Below are 25,279 nucleotides of genomic sequence, written 5' to 3' on the forward strand. Positions count from 1 at the left end.
ACGGAGGGTCTTTTTGCCCCCTTTGCGTGGTGTTTGTAGGGTTTTGTGTTGACCGCAAAGTTTCCTTTCCTATCCTCGCTCTGTTCAGAAAGTTGGGCCTCACTTTGCTAAATCTATTTCATCTCTACGTTTGTCTTTTCATCTTAACTCACAGTCATTATATGTGGGGGCTGCCTTTTCCTTTGGGGTATTTCTCTGAGGCAAGGTAGGCTTATTTTCTATCTTGAGGCTAGCTAGTTTCTCAGGCCGTGCCGAGTTGCATAGGGAGCGTTAGGCGCAATCCACGGCTGTCTTTAGTGTGGTTTGAGAGGATTAGGGATTGCGGTCAACAGAGTTCCCACGTCTCAGAGCTCGTTCTTGTTTTTTGGGTTATTGCCAGGTCACTGTATGTGCGCTGACCTCTATGTCCATTGTGGTACTGAATTACCTTTCACAACAGTACTGGAGGCCTAAAGTACTAATGATTCCCAATAGAGGGAAAAAAGAAGTTCTGAGACCATTTTTTTTTCTTTGCACTGTGTTTTGCCTTTTTTTTCCCCTAGACATTTGGGTGGTTCAGGACACAGGTGTAGCAATGGACATTAAAGGTCTGTCTTCATGTGTGGATCAGCTCACGGCAAGAGTACAAAGTATTCAAGACTTTGTGGTTCAGAATTCTATGTTAGAACCGAGAATTCCTATTCCTGATTTGTTTTTTGGAGATAGAACTAAATTTCTGAGTTTCAAAAATAATTGTAAACTATTTCTGGCTTTGAAACCTCGCTCCTCTGGTGACCCAGTTCAACAAGTTAGGATCGTTATTTCTTTTTTGCGTGGCGACCCTCAGGACTGGGCATTTTCTCTTGCGTCAGGAGATCCTGCATTAAGTAATATCGATGTATTTTTCCTGGCGCTCGGATTGCTGTACGATGAGCCTAATTCTGTGGATCAGGCAGAGAAAAATTTGCTGGCTCTGTGTCAGGGTCAGGATGAAATAGAGGTATATTGTCAGAAATTTAGAAAGTGGTCCGTACTCACTCAGTGGAATGAAGGTGCGCTCGCAGCTATTTTCAGAAAAGGTCTCTCTGAAGCCCTTAAGGATGTCATGGTGGGATTTCCTATGCCTGCTGGTCTGAATGAGTCTATGTCTTTGGCCATTCAGATCGGTCGACGCTTGCGCGAGCGTAAATCTGTGCACCATTTGGCGGTATTACCTGAGCTTAAACCTGAGCCTATGCAGTGCGATAGGACTTTGACCAGAGTTGAACGGCAAGAACACAGACGTCTCAATGGGCTGTGTTTCTACTGTGGTGATTCCACTCATGCTATCTCTGATTGTCCTAAGCGCACTAAGCAGTTCGCTAGGTCTGCCACCATTGGTACGGTACAGTCAAAATTTCTTTTGTCTGTTACCTTGATCTGCTCTTTGTCATCGTATTCTGTCATGGCATTTGTGGACTCAGGCGCTGCTCTGAATTTGATGGACTTGGAGTATGCTAGGCGTTGTGGGTTTTTCTTGGAGCCCTTGTAGTGTCCTGTTCCATTGAGAGGAATTGATGCTACGCCTTTGGCCAAGAATAAGCCTCAGTACTGGACCCAGCTAACCATGTGCATGGCTCCTGCACATCAGGAGGTTATTTGCTTTCTGGTGTTGCATAATCTGCATGATGTGGTCGTGTTGGGGTTGCCATGGCTACAAGTCCATAATCCAGTATTAGATTGGAAATCCATGTCTGTGTCCAGCTGGGGTTGTCAGGGGGTACATGGTGATGTCCCATTTCTGACTATTTCGTCATCCACCCCTTCTGAGGTTCCTGAGTTCTTGTCTGATTACCGGGATTTATTTGATGAGCCCAAGTCCGATACCCTACCTCCGCATAGGGATTGTGATTGTGCTATCGATTTGATTCCTGGTAGTAAATTCCCAAAAGGTCGACTGTTTAATTTATCTGTGCCTGAGCACGCCGCTATGCGGAGTTATGTGAAGGAGTCTTTGGAGAAGGGGCATATTCGCCCGTCATCGTCGCCATTAGGAGCAGGGTTCTTTTTTGTAGCCAAGAAGGATGGTTCACTGAGACCTTGTATAGATTACCGCCTTCTAAATAAGATCACGGTTAAATTTCAGTACCCCTTGCCATTGTTATCTGATTTGTTTGCTCGGATTAAGGGGGCTAGTTGGTTCACCAAGATAGATCTTCGTGGTGCGTATAATCTTGTGCGTATTAAGCGAGGCGATGAGTGGAAAACTGCATTTAATACGCCCGAGGGCCATTTTGAGTATCTAGTAATGCCATTCGGACTTGCCAATGCTCCATCAGTGTTTCAGTCCTTTATGCATGACATCTTCCGAGAGTACCTGGATAAATTCCTGATTGTGTACTTAGATGACATTTTGATCTTCTCGGATGATTGGGAGTCTCATGTGAAGCAGGTCAGAACGGTGTTTCAGGTCCTGCGTGCTAATTCTTTGTTTGTGAAGGGATCAAAGTGTCTCTTTGGTGTTCAGAAGGTTTCATTTTTGGGGTTCATCTTTTCCCCTTCTACTATCGAGATGGACCCTGTTAAGGTCCAAGCCATCCATAATTGGACTCAGCCGACATCTCTGAAAAGTCTGCAAAAGTTCCTGGGCTTTGCTAATTTTTATCGTCGCTTCATCTGCAATTTTTCTAGTATTGCTAAACCATTGACCGATTTCACCAAGAAATGTGCTGATTTGGTCAATTGGTCTTCTGCGGCGGTGGAAGCTTTTCAAGAGTTGAAGCGTCGTTTTTCTTCTGCCCCTGTGTTGTGTCAACCAGATGTTTCGCTTCCGTTCCAGGTCGAGGTTGATGCTTCTGAGATTGGAGCAGGGGCTGTTTTGTCGCAGAGAAGTTTTGATTGCTCGGTGATGAAACCATGCGCCTTCTTTTCCAGGAAGTTTTCGCCTGCTGAGCGAAATTATGATGTGGGCAATCGAGAGTTGCTGGCCATGAAGTGGGCATTTGAGGAGTGGCGTCATTGGCTTGAAGGAGCTAAGCATCGCGTGGTGGTCTTGACTGATCATAAGAACTTGACTTATCTCGAGTCCGCCAAGCGGTTAAATCCTAGACAAGCTCGTTGGTCGTTGTTTTTTGCCCGTTTTGACTTTGTGATTTCATACCTTCCGGGCTCTAAAAATGTGAAGGCGGATGCTCTGTCTAGGAGTTTTGTGCCCGACTCTCCGGGTGTATCTGAGCCGGCGGGTATCCTCAAAGAGGGAGTAATTGTGTCTGCCATCTCCCCTGATTTGCGGTGGGTGCTGCAAAAATTTCAGGCTAATAAACCTGATCGTTGCCCAGCGGAGAAACTGTTTGTCCCTGATAGGTGGACGAATAGAGTTATCTCTGAGGTTCATTGTTCGGTGTTGGCTGGTCATCCTGGAATCTTTGGTACCAGAGAGTTAGTGGCTAGATCCTTTTGGTGGCCATCTCTGTCGCGGGATGTGTGGACTTTTGTGCAGTCCTGTGGGATTTGTGCTCGGGCTAAGCCCTGCTGTTCTCGTGCCAGTGGGTTGCTTTTGCCCTTGCCGGTCCCGAAGAGGCCTTGGACACATATCTCTATGGATTTTATTTCAGATCTTCCCGTCTCTCAAAAGATGTCAGTCATTTGGGTGGTCTGTGATCGCTTCTCTAAGATGGTCCATTTGGTACCCTTGTCTAAATTGCCTTCCTCCTCTGATTTGGTGCCATTGTTTTTCCAGCATGTGGTTCGTTTACATGGCATTCCAGAGTATATCGTTTCTGACAGAGGTTCCCAGTTTGTTTCGAGGTTTTGGCGAGCCTTTTGTGGTAGGATGGGCATTGACTTGTCTTTTTCCTCGGCTTTCCATCCTCAGACTAATGGCCAGACCGAACGAACCAATCAGACCTTGGAAACATATCTGAGATGCTTTGTTTCTGCTGATCAGGATGACTGGGTGTCCTTTTTGCCTTTGGCTGAGTTCGCCCTTAATAATCGGGCCAGCTCGGCTACCTTGGTTTCACCGTTTTTCTGCAACTCTGGGTTCCATCCTCGTTTCTCTTCAGGGCAGGTTGAGTCTTCGGACTGTCCTGGTGTGGATACTGTGGTGGACAGGTTGCAGCAGATTTGGACTCATGTAGTGGACAATTTGACTTTGTCCCAGGAGAAGGCTCAACGTTTCGCTAATCGCAGACGCTGTGTGAGTCCCCGACTTCGGGTTGGGGACTTGGTTTGGTTATCTTCTCGTCATATTCCTATGAAGGTTTCCTCTCCTAAGTTTAAACCTCGTTTTATTGGTCCGTATAGGATTTCTGAGGTTCTTAATCCTGTGTCTTTTCGTCTTACCCTTCCAGATTCTTTTTCCATACATAACGTATTCCATAGGTCATTGTTGCGGAGATACGTGGCACCTATGGTTCCATCTGTTGATCCTCCTGCCCCGGTTTTGGTGGAGGGGGAGTTGGAGTATATTGTGGAGAAGATTTTGGATTCTCGTGTTTCAAGGCGGAAACTCCAGTATCTGGTTAAGTGGAAGGGTTATGCTCAGGAAGATAATTCCTGGGTCTTTGCCTCTGATGTCCATGCTCCCGATCTTGTTCGTGCCTTTCATATGGCTCATCCTGGTCGTCCTGGGAGCTCTGGTGAGGGTTCGGTGACCCCTCCTCAAGGGGAGGGTACTGTTGTGAATTCTGTGGCAGAGCTCCCTCCTGTGGTCACAAGTGGTACTTCGGCTGGTTCTCTCTGTGAGCTTCCGTTGGTGGAGGAAAGTGGTACTGCGGCTTCTGAGTTTCCTTCCTCAGGTGATGTGGTGAAGTCGTTGGGTGCTGCTCTATTTAACTCCACCTAGTGCTTTGATCCTGGCCTCCAGTCAATGTTCTAGTATTGGACCTGTTTCCTCCTGGATCGTTCCTGTGGCCTGCTGCTCTGCATATCTAAGTTCCTCTTTGCTATTTGTTTGCTGTTTTTTTCTGTCCAGCTTGTCAATTTGTTTTTTACTGCTTGCTGGAAGCTCTGGGACGCAGAGGGTGTACCTCCGTGCCGTTAGTTCGGTACGGAGGGTCTTTTTGCCCCCTTTGCGTGGTGTTTGTAGGGTTTTGTGTTGACCGCAAAGTTTCCTTTCCTATCCTCGCTCTGTTCAGAAAGTTGGGCCTCACTTTGCTAAATCTATTTCATCTCTACGTTTGTCTTTTCATCTTAACTCACAGTCATTATATGTGGGGGCTGCCTTTTCCTTTGGGGTATTTCTCTGAGGCAAGGTAGGCTTATTTTCTATCTTGAGGCTAGCTAGTTTCTCAGGCCGTGCCGAGTTGCATAGGGAGCGTTAGGCGCAATCCACGGCTGCCTTTAGTGTGGTTTGAGAGGATTAGGGATTGCGGTCAACAGAGTTCCCACGTCTCAGAGCTCGTTCTTGTTTTTTGGGTTATTGCCAGGTCACTGTATGTGCGCTGACCTCTATGTCCATTGTGGTACTGAATTACCTTTCACAAAAGCCCGCGCACTATGTCCCGGAAGTATTTTGCTGTGTTGCGGGATATAGTGCGCGGGCGCATGCGCAGTGATGCATAGTTGGGCAAAGCATACTTTTGTGTGCACCACTGAAGATTGCATTGCGCACGCGCCAACTATGGCGTGCACGTACTCTAATTCACTAACATATTGCAGACAACAGGGACGGACGGGGAGGAGAAATGAAGAGGAAACGCCGCCCATCGGACTGGTGAAAACTCATTTGAATATTCCGCCAATTTGAGGTGACAGGTTCCCTTTAATCAGAGGATTTTGGACACTAAGTACTGTAGTCAAACTGAGTATAGACAAGAACACATCTACTGAAATGATCAAACACAACAGTATTCATGGGTGAAATATGAGTAAGTAGTGGTGAAACCTCTCTGGAGTAATTAAAGTACGGAGCTTGGTGGCTCTTCGCTATCTAAACTATCATAAGGGCCAATATTTTTGGAAGAAAAATTAGACATTTAAAAATAACTTTTTATAATACTGAAGAGCTAAGGTGTCTTAAATTTAGATCTTGGGCACTAGGAAGAGGTAATGGAGATCTTATTTTAAAGACTACCAGGGAGTTACAGAGTAACATAAGTGATGCGGACTGATCCCACCACAATTAAACTATCAAACAGGAATAACTTGTAAAGGAAGACATAGACATATGTCAACAATGACTTCTGTCTTGGGGGAGAACTCCAACATTAAACTGGAGTTGAATAAATTTATGGTGGATCATTGGAGCTATTATGAGTCCTGACCAGAAGAGTAGAGAACGTATTAGTGCTCCCCATTTCAGGAGAGATTGTGCAGTAATCTGAATTTTCTTATGATCGAAAACATAATGAAATTTATGATGTGGAGTGAATCCATGAAACCAGGGCTCGAGCCAACATATCTCGTGCAGGAGTGAACGAATGTATATTACAGCCATCAGCCATGCACAGCTTAGAGATATATCATGGCACAGGTGGAATGTTTTTCATGTAGTTTATCACAATCCTGTTTGAAGTTAGTTGGTTTTAAAATAAATTGAAAAGTCAGGAAAAAGGAAAACTCTGTTGTTATTGTACAGAAATTCACACTTGGTCTTCACTGCACATTTAATGTTGTCGATCATAAGTCAAGTTTGGCCAGAAAAACAGGACCTGGTCTTGTAGGGACCATATGAGCACATTCATCAGCACAGAAGGGGAGAGAAGGTAGATTCATCCAATAAGATATCAGGGATCTAGGAAGCCAACAGCATCATTACGCTCCGATTTCTCTTACAGGCCAATCATAATGATTTTCAAACTTGTTAGCACATTTTACGTTTGTAGTTGGGTTTGTAGTTTACAGATCTACACAGGTAACAGCCCGCGTCTTCTAATCCCAGGGGGCAGGCGGATCCTCCAGGTTGTAAGTTACATACAAAAGGGCTTTCAATGACCAAAGTCATTTGAACAGTTTTGGATGGAGGAGAATGTTGTGCTCTAGAGGCAAAATGGTGATCACATGATTGTGATACGGCCGGACTACACCACCGATAAAGCAGCCACAGCTGGTGCCTGAGAAGAATCTGTGACTTCTCTGTATTTAGTGGTTACTACTCACCTGGGTAGTCATATGTAGGAATCTCATCTTTACACCACTCATCCCCCCTCACATATGTCTCTGAAGTATTAATATGGGTCAGATCTTCACCCTGAAACAAATATTGTAAAGTCAGAGACAGATGGAGAAGTCACAGCTATGATCAGCTCTAATACTGACATCTCCACCGTTCTTATTACACAAGTATTAAACATACAGTCATGGCTGAAAGCGTTGGCACCCTTGAAATTGTTGCAGAAAATTTAGTATTTCTTTCTGAAAATTATTGCAATTCCACATGTTTTGTTATATACATGTTCATTTAGTTTGTGTGCACTGGAACAACACAAAAAAGAAAGAAAAATTTGACAGAATTTCACACAAAACCCCAATGGGCAGGACAAAATTGTTGGCACCTTTCCAAAATTGCAGGTAAATAACTTTGTTTCAAGCATGTAATGCTCATTTAAACTTAGCTGTGGCAAGTAACAAGTGTGTCTTTGTGTGCCAAATTAAGCATTGGAGAACCGAAAAATTAGAAGAGAACTGTGTGAGGACTTGAGAATCAAAATTGTTGATTAATATCTACAATCTAAAAGTTACAAGTCCACCTGCAGAGATTTTGATGTTCCTTTGTCCACGGTGTGCAACATAATCAATGAGTTAACAACCCAAGAAGCTGTAGCTAATCTCCTTGGGTGTGGTCAGCAGAGAAAAATTGATGAAAAGTTGCAATGCACTATAGTCCGGATGGTGAATAAGCAGCCCCAATCAAGCTCCAAAAAAAAATCAAGCTCTCCTGCAGGCTCAAGGTGCATCAGCGCAAACTATCTTTTGACATTTTAATGAAATTAAACATTATGGCATGAGACACAGGAGGACCCCACTGCTGACACAAAGCTAGACAGCAGTAAGTAAGCAAAAATCCCTCTGAGAAAGTCTTGTGCACAAATGAGATCAAGGTAGAGCTTTTTGGCAAAGCACATACCATATATACTCGAGAATAAGCCGAGATTTTCAGCCCACTTTTTTGGACTGAAAGTCCCCCTCTCGGCTTATACTCGAGTCATACCCAGGCGTCGGGAGGGGAAGCGGGGGCTGTCTAATTATACTCACCTGCTCCTGGCGCGGTCCCTGCTTCCCCGGCGCTGCAGCTTCTCCCTGTACTGAGCGGTCACATGGTACCGCTCATTACAGTAATGAATATGTGGCTCCACCTCCCATAGGGGTGAATCTGCATATTCATTACTGTAATGAGTGGTAACGGTGACTGCTCACTACAGGAAGAAAATGCGGCGCCGGGGAACAGACGTGCAGCGACGGCGCCAGGACCAGGTGAGTATGACGGAGGGGCAGTGCGCGATATTCACCTGCTCCTCGTTCCACCGTTGGCGCCGCTGTGTCTTCCGCAGTGATGCTCAGGTCAGAGGGCGCGGTGACGCGATTAGTGCGCGCCGCCCTCTTCCTGAACGCGGTGCAGAGGATGGGGAAGACACAGCAGCGGTCAGCGGTGGAACGGGGAGCAGGTGACTATAGCAAGTGCCGGGGGCGGAGAGGTGAGTATGTAATTTTTTTTATTTTTTTTAATCGCAGCAACAGTATATGGGGCAAATATCTGTATGGATCATCTTATGTGGCCCTGTGCAGCATTATATGGGAGCAAATATCTGTATGGGGCATCTTATGTGGCCAAGTGCAGCATGATATGGGGCAAATATCTGTATGGGGCATCTTATGTGGCCATGTGCAGCATGATATAGGTGCAAATATCTGTATGGGGCATCTTATGTGGCCATGTGCAGCATGATATGGGGCAAATATCTGTATGGAGCATCTTATGGGGCCATGTGCAGCATTATATGGTGGCAAATATCTGTATGGGGCATCTTATGTGGCCATGTGCAGCATTATATGGGGGCAAATATCTGTATGGGGCATCTTATGTGGCCATGTGCAGCATTATATGGGGCAAATATCTGTATGGGGCATCTTATGTGGCCATGTGCAGCATGATATGGGGCAAATATCTGTATGGGGCATCTTATGTGGCCATGTGCAGCATGATATGGGGGCAAATATCTGTATGGGGCATCTTATGTGGCCATGTGCAGCATGATATGGGGCAAATATCTGTATGGAGCATCTTATGGGGCCATGTGCAGCATTATATGGCGGCAAATATCTGTATGGGGCATCTTATGTGGCCATGTGCAGCATTATATGGGGGCAAATATCTGTATGGGGCATCTTATGTGGCCATGTGCAGCATTATATGGGGCAAATATCTGTATGGAGCATTTTATGGAGCCATGTGCAGCATGATATGGGGGCAAATATCTGTATCGGGCATCTGTATGGGGCCATGTGCAGCATTATATGGGGCCATGTGCAGCATGATATGGATGCAAATATCTGTATGGAGCATCTTATGGGTCCATAATCCACATTTTTGGAGCATTATACGGGGCAAATGTCTGTATGGAGCATCTTATGGGGTCATAATCAACATTTGTGGAGCATTATATGAGGCAAATTTCTGAATGGAGCATCTTATGGGGCCATGTGCAGCATTATATGGGGCAATTATCTGTATGGAGCATCTTATGGGGCCATGTGCAGCATTATATGGGGCAATTATCTGTATGGAGCATCTTATGGGGCCATGTGCAGCATTTTATGGGGCAAATATCTGTATGGAGCATCTTATGGGGCCATGTGCAGCATTATATGGGGCAATTATCTGTATGGAGCATCTTATGGGGCCATAATCCACATTTGTGGAGCATTATATGGGGCAAATGTCTGTATGGAGCATCTTATGGGGCCATAATCAGCATTTGTGTAGCATTATATGGGGCATATTTTAATATGGAGCAGCTTATGGAGCCCATCATAAACTGTATGGAGCATTATATGGGGCTCCTGATTCAATATGGATATTCAAAAACACTTAAACTACTGATGTCCCAATCAATTTTACTTTTATTGGTACCTCTTTTTATTTTTGAAATTTACCAGTAGCTGCTGGATTTTCCACCCTAGGCTTATACTCGAGTCGTTAAGTTTTCCCAGTTTTTTGTGCAATATTAGGGGGGTCAGCTTATACTCGGGTCGGCTTATACTCGAGTATATACAGTAATTCTACTGTTTACTGAAAATGAAATGAGGCCTACAAAGAAAAGAACACAGTACCTACAGTCAAATATGATCAAGGTTCAAAGATGTTTTGAGGGTGTCTGGCACTGCATTTTTTGAATGTGAGCAAGCCATCATGAAACGTGAAGATCACCAAATGATTTTGGATTGCAATGTAGTGCCCAGTGTGAGCTGGGTTTGCATCCTAGGTCATAGGTCTTTCAGCACGACAATGACCCCAAACATACTTCAAGAAATCCTAAGAAATAGATGGAAACAAAGCCCTGGAGAATTCTGAAGTGGCCAGTAGGGTTGAGCGAAACGGGTCGTTCATTTTCAAAAGTCGCCGACTTTTGGCAAAGTCGGGTTTCATGAAACCCGATCCGACCCCTGTGCGGGGTCGGCCATGCGGTACGCGACTTTCGCGCCAAAGTCGCGTTTCAATGACGCGAAAAGCGCCATTTCTCAGCCAATGAAGGTAAACGCAGAGTGTGGGCAGCGTGATGACATAGGTCCTGGTCCCCACCATCTTAGAGAAGGGCATTGCAGTGATTGGCTTGCTGTCTGCGGCGTCACAGGGGCTATAAAGGGGAGTTCCCGCCGACCGCCATGTTACTGCTGCTGATCTGAGCTTAGGGAGAGGTTGCTGCCGCTTCGTCAGAAGCAGGGATAGCGTTAGGCAGGGTCCATTAACCACCAAACCGCTTGTGCTGTAGCGATTTCCACTGCCCAACACCACCTTCGGTGTGCAGGGACAGTGGAAGCTACATTTTTTTTTTTTTTCCCCCTCAGCGCTGTAGCTCATTGGGCTGCCCTAGAAGGCTCCCTGATAGCTGCATTGCTGTGTGTACGCCGCTGTGCAAACCAACTGCTTTTTTCAAAGCACAAATCCTCTTGTTCCTTCCTTTCTGCACAGCTATCTTTTTTGTTTGTACACACTTTTTATTTAATTTGTGCATCAGTCCACTCCTTATTGCTGCCTGCCATACCTGGCTGAGATTACTGCAGGGAGATAGTAATTGAAGGACACTCCCTGTTTTTTTTTTTTTTTGTGGGAGATTAAGATTGACATTTCTGCTAGAGTGCCATCCCTGTCTGTGTCATCTCTCACTCAGTGGGCCATAGAAAGCCTATTTATTTTTTTGCTTGATTTGGGTTATAAAATCTACCTGAAAAAATCACTACATCAATCAGTGGGAGAAAAATATTGGCCTCAGGGCTTGTGTGCCACTCTTGACTCCTGTGTGTGCCATCTCTCACTCAGTGGGCCATAGAAAGCCTATTTATTTTTTTGCTTGATTTTGGTTCTAAAATCTACCTGAAAAAATCACTACATCAATCAGTGGGAGAAAAATATTGGCCTCAGGGCTTGTGTGCCACTCCTGACTCCTGTGTGCATCATCACTCACTCAGTGGGCCATAGAAAGCCCATTTTTTTTTTTTTTTTTGCTTTATTTGGGTTCTAAATTCTACCTGAAAAAATCAATAAATCAATCAGTGGGAGATTAATATTGGCCTTTGGACTTGTGTGCCAGTCCTAAGCGTGCCATCTCTCTCTCTCAGATAGTGGGCCATAGAAAGCCTATTTATTTTTTTGCTTGATTTTGGTTCTAAAATCTACCTGAAAAAATCACTACATCAATCAGTGGGAGAAAAATATTGGCCTCAGGGCTTGTGTGCCACTCCTGACTCCTGTGTGCATCATCACTCACTCAGTGGGCCATAGAAAGCCCATTTTTTTTTTTTTTTGCTTTATTTGGGTTCTAAATTCTACCTGAAAAAATCAATAAATCAATCAGTGGGAGATTAATATTGGCCTTTGGGCTTGTGTGCCAGTCCTAAGCGTGCCATCTCTCTCTCTCAGATAGTGGGCCATAGAAAGCCTATTTATTTTTATTTTTTTTTATTGGGTTTATAAATTTTCCCTGGAAAAAAAAAAAAAAGTGGGAGATTAATATTGGCCTCTGGGCTTGTGTGCCAGTCCTGAGCGTGCCATCTCTCTCACAAATAGTGGGCCATAGAAAGCCTATTTATTTATTTTTTTTTTGGTTTTATAAATTCTCCCTTAAAAAAAAAAAGGGAGATTAATATTGGCCTTTGGGCTTGTGTGCCAGTCCTAAGCGTGCCATCTCTCTCTGTCTCTCAGATAGTGGGCCATAGAAAGCCTATTTATTATTTTTTTTATTGGGTTTATAAATTTTCCCTGGAACAAAAAAAAAAAAGTGGGAGATAAATATTGGCCTCTGGGCTTGTGTGCCACTCCTGACTCCTGTGTGCGTCATCTCTCACTCAGTGGGCCATAGAAAGCCTTTTTTTGTTTTATTTGTTTTCTAAATTCTCCCTGAAAAAATTATTTTATTTTATTTGGTTTCTAAATTCTTCCTGAAAAAATCATTTTATTCTATTATTTTTTTTTCCTAAAGTCTCCCTGAAAAAAACAAAAACAAATCAGTGGGAGATTAATATTGCCCTTTCTGCTTGTGTGCCAGTCTTGACTCCTGGGTGTGCCATCTCTCTCTCTCTCTCCAATTGTGGGCCATAGAAAGCCTATTATTTTTTTAGCTTGATTTGGGTTCCAAAATCTACCTGAAAAAATCACTACATCAATCAGTGGGAGATAAATATTGGCCTCTGGGCTTGTGTGCCACTCCTGACTCCTGTGTGCGTCATCTCTCACTCAGTGGGCCATAGAAAGCCTTTTTTTGTTTTATTTGTTTTCTAAATTCTCCCTGAAAAAATCATTTTATTTTATTTGGTTTCTAAATTCTTCCTGAAAAAATCATTTTATTCTATTATTTTTTTTTCCTAAAGTCTCCCTTAAAAAAAAAAAAAAAAATCAAATCAGTGGGAGATTAATATTTACATTTGTGCTTCAGTGACAGTCCTGCGTGTGTGGCATCTCTCTCATTTGTTGCCACCAACAACAGAGTGTGTAACATTGTGCCTGATTTTCGTTGTGGTCTCACTCACCTGTAAAGGGGTAGCTAAATCATACTGAAGTTATAGCTCACCGTGTAATTTGTGTGACAGCAACAAATACCGTTAGTTTGTTTACGTTTTTAAAACAATGAGGAAGTCTGGTGGAAGAGGTCGTGGCCGGGGGCGTTCATTGTCAGCTGGTAATGAGGGTAGTGGTAGTGGTGGAGCATCAGCTGGTCGTGGGAAAAAAAATATTGCACCTAAGTCTGGAGCTGTGGAGCCAGGTTCGTCGTCAGGCTACACAAGGCCTCAAACGCTCCCTTTTCTGGGAGTAGGAAAACCGCTTTTAAAGCCGGAGCAGCAAGAGCAAGTTTTGGCTTATCTTGCTGACTCAGCCTCTAGCTCTTTTGCCTCCTCTCGTGAAACTGGTAAATGTAAAAGCAGCGCGTCGTTAGTGGATGTTCACGGTCAGGGACAAGTCGCTTCCTTGTCCTCTTCAGCAAAAACAACAACAGAGAAGAATGCAGCAGGCGACACAACGGGTTACTCCATGGAGCTCTTTACACATACCGTCCCTGGCTTAGAAAGTGAAGCAGTTAACAGTCCATGCCCATTACAAGTTGAATCTGACATGGAGTGCACTGATGCACAGCCACAGCCAGACTACTATGCTGGTCCTTTGACTCAGACCACAACATTGCCCTCGCAGGGTGCTGATCAAGAATCAGACCCTGATGAGACTATGTTGCCCCATCACGAACGCTATACCACCGACCGACACGGTGACACAGACGAAGTTGCACACGAGCTACAAGAAGAGGTAATAGATGACCCAGTTCTTGACCCCGATTGGCAGCCATTGGGGGAACAGGGTGCAGGCGGCAGCAGTTCTGAAGCGGAGGAGGAGGGGCCGCAGCAGGCATCAACATCGCAACAGGTTCCATCTGCCGGGCCCGTATCTTGCCCAAAACGCGTGGCAAAGCCAAAACCTGTTGGAGGACAGCGTGGCCATCCGGTTAAAGCTCAGTCTGCAATGCCTGAAAAGGTATCCGATGCTAGAAAGAGTGCAGTCTGGCATTTTTTTAAACAACATCCAATTGATCAGCGCAAAGTCATCTGTCAAAAATGTTCAACTACCTTAAGCAGAGGACAGAATCTGAAAAGTCTCAATACAAGTTGCATGCATAGACATTTAACCACCATGCATTTGCAAGCCTGGACTAACTACCAAACGTCCCTTAAGGTTGTAGCACCCTCGGCCAATGAAGCTAGTCAGCAACGCAACATCCCTTCCGGCAGTGTAGGGCCACCATTTTCCGCACCACCTGCAGTATCTGTGCAGGTTTCTTTGCCAGGCCAAAGCAGTCAGGGTCAGGGAATCACCAGTTTCGTAGTAGGAAACACTGCATCTAGGGCACCGGCGGCAACAATACCATCTCCCACCGTCTCTCAGTCTGCCATGTCCACCGGCACCCCGCTAGTTCCACGATCTCCAGTCCAGCTCACCCTACATGAGACTATGGTTAGAAAAAGGAAGTACTTAGCCTCGCATCCGCGTACACAGGGTTTGAACGCACACATAGCTAGACTAATCTCGTTAGAGATGATGCCCTACCGGTTAGTTGAAAGCGAAGCTTTCAAAGCCCTGATGGACTACACTGTACCACGCTACGAGCTACCCAGTCGACACTTTTTTTCCAGAAAAGCCATCCCAGCCCTCCACCAGCATGTTAAAGAGCGCATCGTCCATGCACTCAGGCAATCTGTGAGCACAAAGGTGCACCTGACAACAGATGCATGGACCAGTAGGCATGGCCAGGGACGTTACGTGTCCATCACGGCACACTGGGTGAATGTGGTGGATGCAGGGTCCACAGGGGACAGCAAGTTTGGGACAGTTCTGCCTAGCCCACGGTCTAGGAAACAATTGGCTGTAGCCGTTCGCACCACCTCCTCCTCCTCTTCGTCCTCCTGCAGAAGCGAGAGCTCGTCCACAGACCGCAGTCGCACAACCACTCCATCCGCAGCTGCCACTGTTGCACACCAGGTCTCCCATTATGGGGCAGCTACTGGCAAACGTCAGCAGGCTGTATTGGCTATGAAGTGTTTGGGCGACAACAGACACACAGCGGAAGTTCTGTCCGAGTTCTTGCAGAAAGAAACGCAGTCGTGGCTGGGCACTGTAGATCTTGAGGCAGGCAAGGTAGTGAGTGATAACGGAAGGAATTTCATGGCTGCCATCTCCCTTTCCCAACTGAAACACATTCCTTGCCTGGCTCACACCTTAAACCTGGTGGTGCAGTGCTTCCTGAAAAGTTATCCGGGGTTATCCGACCTGCTCCTGAAAGTGCGTGGACTTTGCTCACATATCCGCCGTTCGCCCGTACACTCCAGCCGTATGCAGACCTATCAGCGTTCTTTGAACCTTCCCCAGCATCGCCTAATCATAGACGTTGCAACAAGGTGGAACTCAACACTGCACATGCTTCAGAGACTGTGTGAACAGAGGCGGGCTGTTATGTTTTTGTGGTATACACATACACATACATGGGCAGGCAGTAGGATGGCAGACATGGAGTTGTCAGGTGTGCAGTGGTCGAAGATTCAAGACATGTGTCAAGTCCTTCAGTGTTTTGAGGAATGCACACGGCTGGTTAGTGCAGACAACGCCATAATAAGCATGAGCATCCCCCTAATGCGTCTGCTGATGCAAAGTTTGACGCACATAAAGGATCAGGCGTCTGCAGCTGAGGAAGAGGAAAGCCTTGATGACAGTCAGCCATTGTCTGGCCAGGGCAGTGTACAGGACGAGGTAGCGGGCGAAGAGGAGGAGGAGGACGACGAGGATGATGGGGATGATTATATTTTTAATGAGGAAGCTTTTCCGGGGCCACTGGAAATTGGTGGCGCGGCAAGGCCGGGTTCTGGTTTTTTGAGGGACACAAGTGACGTGGATTTGCCTGAAACTGCCCCTCAACCAAGCACAACCGCAGATTTGAGAACTGGAACTTTGGCCCACATGGCGGATTATGCCTTACGTATCCTCAAAAGGGACACACGCATAACTAAAATGATGAATGATGACGATTACTGGTTGGCCTGCCTCCTTGATCCTCGCTATAAAGGCAAATTGCAAAATATAATGCCACATGAGAACTTGGAACTAATATTAGCAACCAAACAATCAACTCTTGTTGACCGTTTGCTTCTGGCATTCCCTGCACACAGCGCCCGTGATCGTTCTCACACGAGCTGCAGGGGCCAGCAGACCAGAGGAGTTAGAGGGGCAGAAATCAGAAGTGGCGTTGGCCAGAGGGGTTTTCTGACCAGGTTGTGGAGTGATTTTGCTATGACCGCAGACAGGACAGGTACTGCAGCATCAATTCAAAGTGACAGGAGACAACATTTGTCCAGTATGGTTACAAACTATTTTTCATCCCTTATCGATGTTCTCCCTCAACCGTCATTCCCATTTGATTACTGGGCATCAAAATTAGACACCTGGCCAGAATTGGCAGAATATGCATTGCAGGAGCTTGCTTGCCCGGCAGCTAGTGTCCTATCAGAAAGAGTATTCAGTGCTGCAGGTTCAATACTAACAGAAAAAAGGACTCGTCTGGCTACCCAAAATGTAGATGATCTAACCTTCATTAAAATGAACCACAACTGGATTTCGAAATCTTTTGCCCCACCTTGCCCGGCTGACACCTAGCTTTCCTATGAAAAGGTCTTGCCTGTGGACTATTCTGAATGCCTTTTCCAATCTCGTAATTTTCTGCACCTGATTGTCCAGCATACGACATGTTTACACCTCACTAAATGGCCAAACTCCCCACACGGGGCCGTGGTATCGACACTTGGCGACAGCACCCGTGAGAGTGCAGTTTGTCTGAAGAGGTGGGTGAGCCCACTTTTGGTCGACGGCACTGCCACTGGGTCCCTCCTAGTACAATAAAGTGTCTCTGGCGGTGGTGGTGCGCACCCAACGTCAGACACACCGTTGTAATATGAGGGGCCCTGGGCCTGTACCGCCGGCCACAAGACAGTTCACTCCACCCAGCTCAAACAGTGCTCTACCACTTGCAAAATTATCTCACAGCTCTACCAATGTTTAGTCTATGCGCTGACATCCTTCAATGCCTGCCACTGACAATACCATTGTATTGACATTTTTGTTATGTTAGGCCTTCGATGCCTGTCTGTGGTCACTCCTTCCACTAGGCCTCCACTGACCACACCACTGCTGCCCGTGTACCCCTGTAACCAATTTAAAATTGCCTACAGCCATGTGTTATTATTTTAGGCCTTCGATGCCTGTCTGCGGTCACTCCTTCCACTAGGCCTCCACTGACCACACCACTGCTGCCCGTGTACCCCTGGAACCAATTTAAAATTGCCTACAGCCATGTGTTATTATTTTAGGCCTTCGATGCCTGTCTGCAGTCACTCCTTCCACTAGGCCTCCACTGACCACACCACTGCTGCCCGTGTACCCCTGGAACCAATTTAAAATTGCCTACAGCCATGTGTTATTATTTTAGGCCTTCGATGCCTGTCTGCGGTCACTCCTTCCACTAGGCCTCCACTGACCACACCACTGCTGCCCGTGTACCCCTGGAACCAATTTAAAATTGCCTACAGCCATGTGTTATTATTTTAGGCCTTCGATGCCTGTCTGCGGTCACTCCTTCCACTAGGCCTCCACTGACCACACCACTGCTGCCCGTGTACCCCTGGAACCAATTTAAAATTGCCTACAGCCATGTGTTATTATTTTAGGCCTTCGATGCCTGTCTGCGGTCACTCCTTCCACTAGGCCTCCACTGACCACACCACTGCTGCCCGTGTACCCCTGGAACCAATTTAAAATTGCCTACAGCCATGTGTTATTATTTTAGGCCTTCGATGCCTGTCTGCGGTCACTCCTTCCACTAGGCCTCCACTGACCACACCACTGCTGCCCGTGTACCCCTGGAACCAATTTAAAATTGCCTACAGCCATGTGTATTATTTTAGGCCTTCGATGCCTGTCTGCGGTGACTCCTTCCACTAGGCCTCCACTGACCACACCACTGCTGCCCGTGTACCCCTGGAACCAACATCAGAAAATATAAAAATAAGTATTTTGCTTATAAAAAAGAAAATACTGGAGAGATATCAAATGCAGACATTTCAACATTAAAAACAAACACATACAACAAAAATCTGGTACAGTACTAAAAATGGCCACCAGCTACAATAACTTTCTCCTGCAAGTAGTTAACTGAAAGGTTTTTTTCAATTTTAAACACAGATATGGCATCCACCGAGTGTTGTCCTGTCGCGTCTTCTTTATATTATTGCCAAGAAGATGCAAAACAATGAAAATAATAAAATCATTATTTACCAAAAAAATAGAGTAAGTCAAAACCACATTGCAAATAAACATTCATTACAAATAAAGAAGCAGGGCGCGTCCGAGGGTGAGTATATACCTAATAAGAATATAATCACCCTCGGACGCGCCCTGCTTCTTTCCGACAGCCTTCCTTCCTAAGAATCAGCCCTTCCGTTGTGTAGAGAGAGGGTTTGTTACACTCCAAGGTGTTCCCCAGGTTGCCTTTCCCGAGCTTCGATCTTCCGGCTCTCGTTTAGTAGTTGTTGGAAACTACGCTGCATTAGGCCTACAAATTGGGTATGGGGTGTAGAGAGATGGTGTGTTCCACTCCAAGGTGTTCTCCAGGTTGCCTTTCCTGAGCTTCGATCTTCCGGCTCTCGATTAGTAGTTGTTGGAAACTACGCTGCATTAGGCCTACAAATTGGGTATGGGGTGTAGAGAGATGGTGTGTTCCACTGTAGAGAGATGGTGTGTTCCACTCCAAGGTGTTCCCCAGGTTTCCTCGCCAATGCTTCGATCATCATGCTCTCGTTTAGTAGTTGTTGGAAACTACGCTGCATTAGGCCTACAAATTGGGTATGGGGTGTAGAGAGATGGTGTGTTCCACTCCAAGGTGTTCCCCAGGTTTCCTCGCCAATGCTTCGATCATCATGCTCTCGTTTAGTAGTTGTTGGAAACTACGCTGCATTGGGCCTACAAATTGGGTATGGGGTGTAGAGAGATGGTGTGTTCCACTCCAAGGTGTTCCCCAGGTTGCCTTTCCTGAGCTTCGATCTTCCGGCTCTCGTTTAGTAGTTGTTGGAAACTACGCTGCATTAGGCCTACAAATTGGGTATGGGGTGTAGAGAGATGGTGTGATCCACTCCAAGGTGTTCTCCAGGTTGCCTTTCCTGAGCTTCGATCTTCCGGCTCTCGTTTAGTAGTTGTTGGAAACTATGCTGCATTAGGCCTACAAATTGGGTATGGGGTGTAGAGAGATGGTGTGTTCCACTCCAAGGTGTTCCCCAGGTTTCCTCGCCAATGCTTCGATCATCATGCTCTCGTTTAGTAGTTGTTGGAAACTACGCTGCATTGGGCCTACAAATTGGGTATGGGGTGTAGAGAGATGGTGTGTTCCACTGTAGAGAGATGGTGTGTTCCACTCCAAGGTGTTCCCCAGGTTTCCTCGCCAATGCTTCGATCATCATGCTCTCGTTTAGTAGTTGTTGGAAACTACGCTGCATTAGGCCTACAAATTGGGTATGGGGTGTAGAGAGATGGTGTGTTCCACTCCAAGGTGTTCCCCAGGTTGCCTTTCCTGAGCTTCGATCATCATGCTCTCGTTTAGTAGTTGTTGGAAACTACGCTGCATTGGGCCTACAAATTGGGAATGGGGTGTAGAGAGATGGTGTGTTCCACTCCAAGGTGTTCCCCAGGTTGCCTTTCCTGAGCTTCGATCTTCCGGCTCTCGTTTAGTAGTTGTTGGAAACTACGCTGCATTAGGCCTACAAATTGGGTATGGGGTGTAGAGAGATGGTGTGTTCCACTGTAGAGAGATGGTGTGTTCCACTCCAAGGTGTTCCCCAGGTTTCCTCGCCAATGCTTCGATCATCATGCTCTCGTTTAGTAGTTGTTGGAAACTACGCTGCATTAGGCCTACAAATTGGGTATGGGGTGTAGAGAGATGGTGTGTTCCACTCCAAGGTGTTCTCCAGGTTGCCTTTCCTGAACTTCTATCTTCAGGCTCTCATTAAATTGTGGTTAAACGGAACAACTGCATTTGGCGTACTAGTTGGTTTGGGGCCTACTATCGGTGTCTGCCGCTCCTTGCTGTTCTCCTGGTTTCCTGTCCTGAAATTCCGTTTTCAGGCGCTCGTTAAGTAGTTGTTAATGTTAGACTGCATTTGGCCTACTAGTTGGGTTGGGGCCTACTATCGGTGTCTGCCACTCCTTGCTGTTCTCCTCCACTGAACAAAGCTGTGCCGCCTGTTTACTACGGTTGCCAATTTTGAACTGCATTTCGACTACTTACTGATTTGGGCCTACTCTCTGTGTCAGCCTCTCATTCCAGTTGTCCTCCACTGCAATGCCCCCTGATTAGTCCTGTGTTACCAATTTTGAACTGCATTTAGCCCACTTTATTCTTTGGGCCTATATCTGTGTTTCCTCCTCATCCTGCCCATTGCCCAGCCAGTGATAGATGAGTCTGCTGGTACATTGACCCATAACGCAACATTTCCCGTGCACGCTACACTGCAAGATTGTGACCCTGCTGAAAGTCAGGTCCCCCTTCCCGCATACCATACCACCTTACACGGGGACAAACAGGAAGGTGCAGATGAAAGTGCAGGTTCCTTCATCAGGTGGGGGGAGGAATACTTGTTGGCGACGTCACTGGCACAGGGCCTCTCATAGTACGCAAAAGTGTTGCTGCCGGTGGGAGGCGCCCCCGCCGTGCAAACACACCGCTGTACTTTGAAGGGCCCTGTGCCAGTGCCAATGCCAACGAGTGGGCCCCCCCTGCTTGCTCAGGTTCACAGCACTTGCAAAGTTGAAATACTTACCTCTCCCTGCTCCACTGCCGTGACGTGGTCCAGATTTCCTGGGCCCACTAATTACTTGAACCAGCCCTACCCACCACAACTTTAGCCAAATAAACCCCAATTTCAAATGCCTTCCAATTATTATAAGGTAAATTACGCTTGACAAGCTTCATTAAGAAGAATGGATGGTTTTGACATTAAAATGGGCACTCTAGGTGTTTTCCTGGCCCCCACTCACTGCCGACTATGCTGCCCCATTGACTTGCATTGGGTTTCGTGTTTCGGTCGATCCCGACTTTACGTCATATTCGGCCGATTTCACTCGACCCGACTTTTGAGATAGTCGGGTTTCGCGAAACCCGGCTCGACTCTAAAAAGGTCAAGGTCGCTCATCTCTAGTGGCCAGCAATGAGTCCTAGTCTCAATAGCATGCAACACCTGTGGAGAGATCTTAAAATTGCCCTTGGGAGAAGGCAACCTTCAAACATGAGAGACCTGTAGCAGGTTGCAATAGAAGAGTGGTCCAAAACTCTAGTTGAGAGTTGTAAGAAGCTTGTTGATAGTTATAGGAAGTGATTGCAGTTATTTATTCCAAAAAATGTACAAGCAAATATTAACCCCTTCATGACCCAGCCTATTTTGACCTTAAAGACCTTGCCGTTTTATGCAATTCTGACCAGTGTCCCTTTATGAGGTAATAACTCAGGAACGCTTCAGCGGATCCTAGCGGTTCTGAGATTGTTTTTTCGTGACATATTGGGCTTCATGTTAGTGGTAAATTTAGGTCAATAAATTCTGCGTTTATTTGTGATAAAAACGGAAATTTGGCGAAAATTTAGAAAATTTCGCAATTTTCACATTTTGAATTTTTATTCTGTTAAACCAGAGAGATATGTGACACAAAATAGTTAATAAATAACATTTCCCACATGTTTACTTTACATCAGCACAATTTTGGAAACAAAATTTTTTTTTGTTAGGAAGTTATAAGTGTTAAAATTTGACCAGCGATTTGTCATTTTTACAAAGAAATTTACAAAACCATTTTTTTTAGGGAGCACCTCACATTTGAAGTCAGTTTGAGGGGTCTATATGGCTGAAAATACCCAAAAGTGACACCATTTTAAAAACTGCACCCCTCAAGGTACTCAAAACCACATTCAAGAAGTTTATTAACCCTTCAGGTGCTTCACAGCAGCAGAAGCAACATGGAAGGAAAAAATGAACATTTAACTTTTTAGTCACAAAAATGATCTTTTAGCAACAATTTTTTTGTTTCATTGTTTCCCAATGGTAAAAGGAGAAACTGAACCACGAAAGTTGTTGTCCAATTTGTCCTGAGTACGCTGATACCTCATATGTGGGGGTAAACCACTGTTTGGGCGCACGGCAGGGCTTGGAAGGGAAGGAGCGCCATTTGACTTTTTGAATCAAAAATTGGCTCCACTCTTTAGCGGACACCATGTCACGTTTGGAGAGCACCCGTGTGCCTAAAAATTGGAGCTCCCCCACAAGTGACCCCATTTTGGAAACTAGACGCCCCAAGGAACTTATCTAGATGCATAGTGAGCACTTTGAACCCCCAGGTGCTTCACAAATTTATCCGTAAAAATGAAAAAGTACTTTTTTTTCACAAAAAAATTCTTTTAGCCTCAATTTTTTCATTTTCACATGGGCAACAGGATAAAATGGATCCTAAAATGTGTTGGGCAATTTCTCCTGAGTACACCAATACCTCACATGTGGGGGTAAACCACTGTTTGGGCACATGGTAAGGCTCGGAAGGGAAGGAGCGCCATTTGACTTTTTGAATGAAAAATTATTTCCATCGTTAGCGGACACCATGTCGCGTTTGGATAGCTCCTGTGTGCCTAAACATTGGCGCTCCCCCACAAGTGACCCCATTTTGGAAACTAGACCCCCCAAGGAACTTATTTAGATGCCTAGTGAGCACTTTAAACCCTCAGGTGCTTCACAAATTCATCTGTAAAAATGAAAAAGTACTTTTTTTTCACAAAAACAATTTTTTCGCCTCAATTTTTTCATTTTCACATGGGCAGTAGGATAAAATGGATCATAAGATATGTTGGGCAATTTCTCCCGAGTACGCCGATACCTCATATGTGGGGGTAAACCACTGTTTGGGCACTCGGCAGGGCTCGGAAGGGAAGGCGCGCCATTTGACTTTTTGAATGGAAAATTAGTTCCAATTGTTAGCGGACACCATGTCGCGTTTGGAGAGCCCCTGTGTGCCTAAACATTGGAGCTCTCCCACAAGTGACCCCATTTTGGAAACTAGACCCCCAAAGGAACTTATCTAGATGCATATTGAACACTTTAAACCCCCAGGTGCTTCACAGAAGTTTATAACGCAGAGCCATGAAAATAAAAAATAATTTTTCTTTCCTCAAAAATGATTTTTTAGCCTGGAATTTCCTATTTTGCCAAGGATAATAGGAGAAATTGGACCCCAAATATTGTTGTCCAGTTTGTCCTGAGTACGCTGATACCCCATATGTGGGGGTAAACCACTGTTTGGGCGCACGGCAGGGCTCGGAAGGGATGGCACGCCATTTGGCTTTTTAAATGGAAAATTAGCTCCAATCATTAGCGGACACCATGTCACGTTTGGAGAGCCCCTGTGTGCCTAAACATTGGAGATCCCCCAGAAATGACCCCATTTTGGAAACTAGACCCCCAAAGGAACTAATCTAGATGTGTGGTGAGGACTTTGAACCCCCAAGTGCTTCACAGAAGTTTATAACGCAGAGCCATGAAAATAAAAAAAAAAATTATTTTCTCAAAAATGATCTTTTAGCCTGCAATTTTTTATTTTCCCAAGGGTAACAGGAGAAATTTGACCCCAAAAGTTGTTGTCCAGTTTCTCCTGAGTACGCTGATACCCCATATGTGGGGGTAAATCACTGTTTGGTCACATGCCGGGGCTCGGAAGTGAAGTAGTGACGTTTTGAAATGCAGACTTTGATGGAATGCTCTGCGGGCGTCACGTTGCGTTTGCAGAGCCCTTGATGTGCCTAAACAGTAGAAACCCCCCACAAGTGACCCCATTTTGGAAACTAGACCCCGAAAGGAACTTATCTAGATGTGTGGTGAGCACTTTGAACCCCCAAGTGCTTCATAGAAGTTTATAATGCAGAGCCGTGAAAATAATAAATACGTTTTCTTTCCTCAAAAATAATTATTTAGCCCAGAATTTTTTATTTTCCCAAGGGTAACAGGAGAAATTGGACCCCAATAGTTGTTGTCCAGTTTCTCCTGAGTACGCTGATACCCCATGTGTGGGGGTAAACCACTGTTTGGGCACACGTCGGGGCTCAGAAGGGAAGTAGTGACTTTTGAAATGCAGACTTTGATGGAATGGTCTGCGGGCGTCACATTGCGTTTGCAGAGCCCCTGGTGTGCCTAAACAGTAGAAACCCCCCACAAGTGACCACATTTTAGAAACTAGACCCCCCAAGGAACTTATCTAGATATGTGGTGAGCACTTTGAACCCCCAAGTGCTTCACAGACGTTTACAACGCAGAGCCGTGAAAATAAAAAATCATTTTTCTTTCCTCAAAAATGATGTTTTAGCAAGCATTTTTTTAGATTCATAAGGGTAACAGGAGAAATTGGACCCCAGTAATTGTTGCGCAGTTTATCCTGAGTACACTGATACCCCATATGTGGGGGTAAACCACTGTTTGGGCACACGTCAGGGCTCGGAAGTGAGGGAGCACCATTTGACTTTTTGAATACGAGATTGGCTGGAATCAATGGTGGCGCCATGTTGCGTTTGGAGACCCCTGATGTGCCTAAACAGTGGTAACCCCTCAATTCTACCTCCAACACTAACCCCAACACACCCCTAACCCTAATCCCAACTGTAGCCATAACCCTAATCACAACCCTAACCACAACCCTAATTCCAACCCTAACCCTAAGGCTATGTGCCCACGTTGCGGATTCGTGTGAGATATTTCCGCACCATTTTTGAAAAATCCGCGGGTAAAAGGCACTGCGTTTTACCTGCGGATTTTCCGCGGATTTCCAGTGTTTTTTGTGCGGATTTCACCTGCGGATTCCTATTGAGGAACAGGTGTAAAACGTCGCGGAATCCGCACAAAGAATTGACATGCTGCGGAAAATACAACGCAGCGTTTCCGCGCGGTATTTTCTGCACCATGGGCACAGCGGATTTGGTTTTTCATATATTTACATGGTACTGTAAACCTGATGGAATACTGCTGCGAATCCGCAGCGGCCAATCCGCAGTGTGGGCACATG

The 25,279-nt window shown here is 45.6% G+C and overlaps 1 pseudogene; it reads right to left on the reverse strand.

Moving 5' to 3' along the window:
* Positions 1–25,279, reverse strand: part of LOC138663578 (zinc finger protein 271-like) — an 80,982-nt pseudogene that overhangs the window by 22,156 nt on the left and 33,547 nt on the right.

The sequence above is a fragment of the Ranitomeya imitator genome, chromosome 2, assembly GCF_032444005.1.
Source record: "Ranitomeya imitator isolate aRanImi1 chromosome 2, aRanImi1.pri, whole genome shotgun sequence".
Lineage (NCBI taxonomy): Eukaryota > Metazoa > Chordata > Amphibia > Anura > Dendrobatidae > Ranitomeya > Ranitomeya imitator.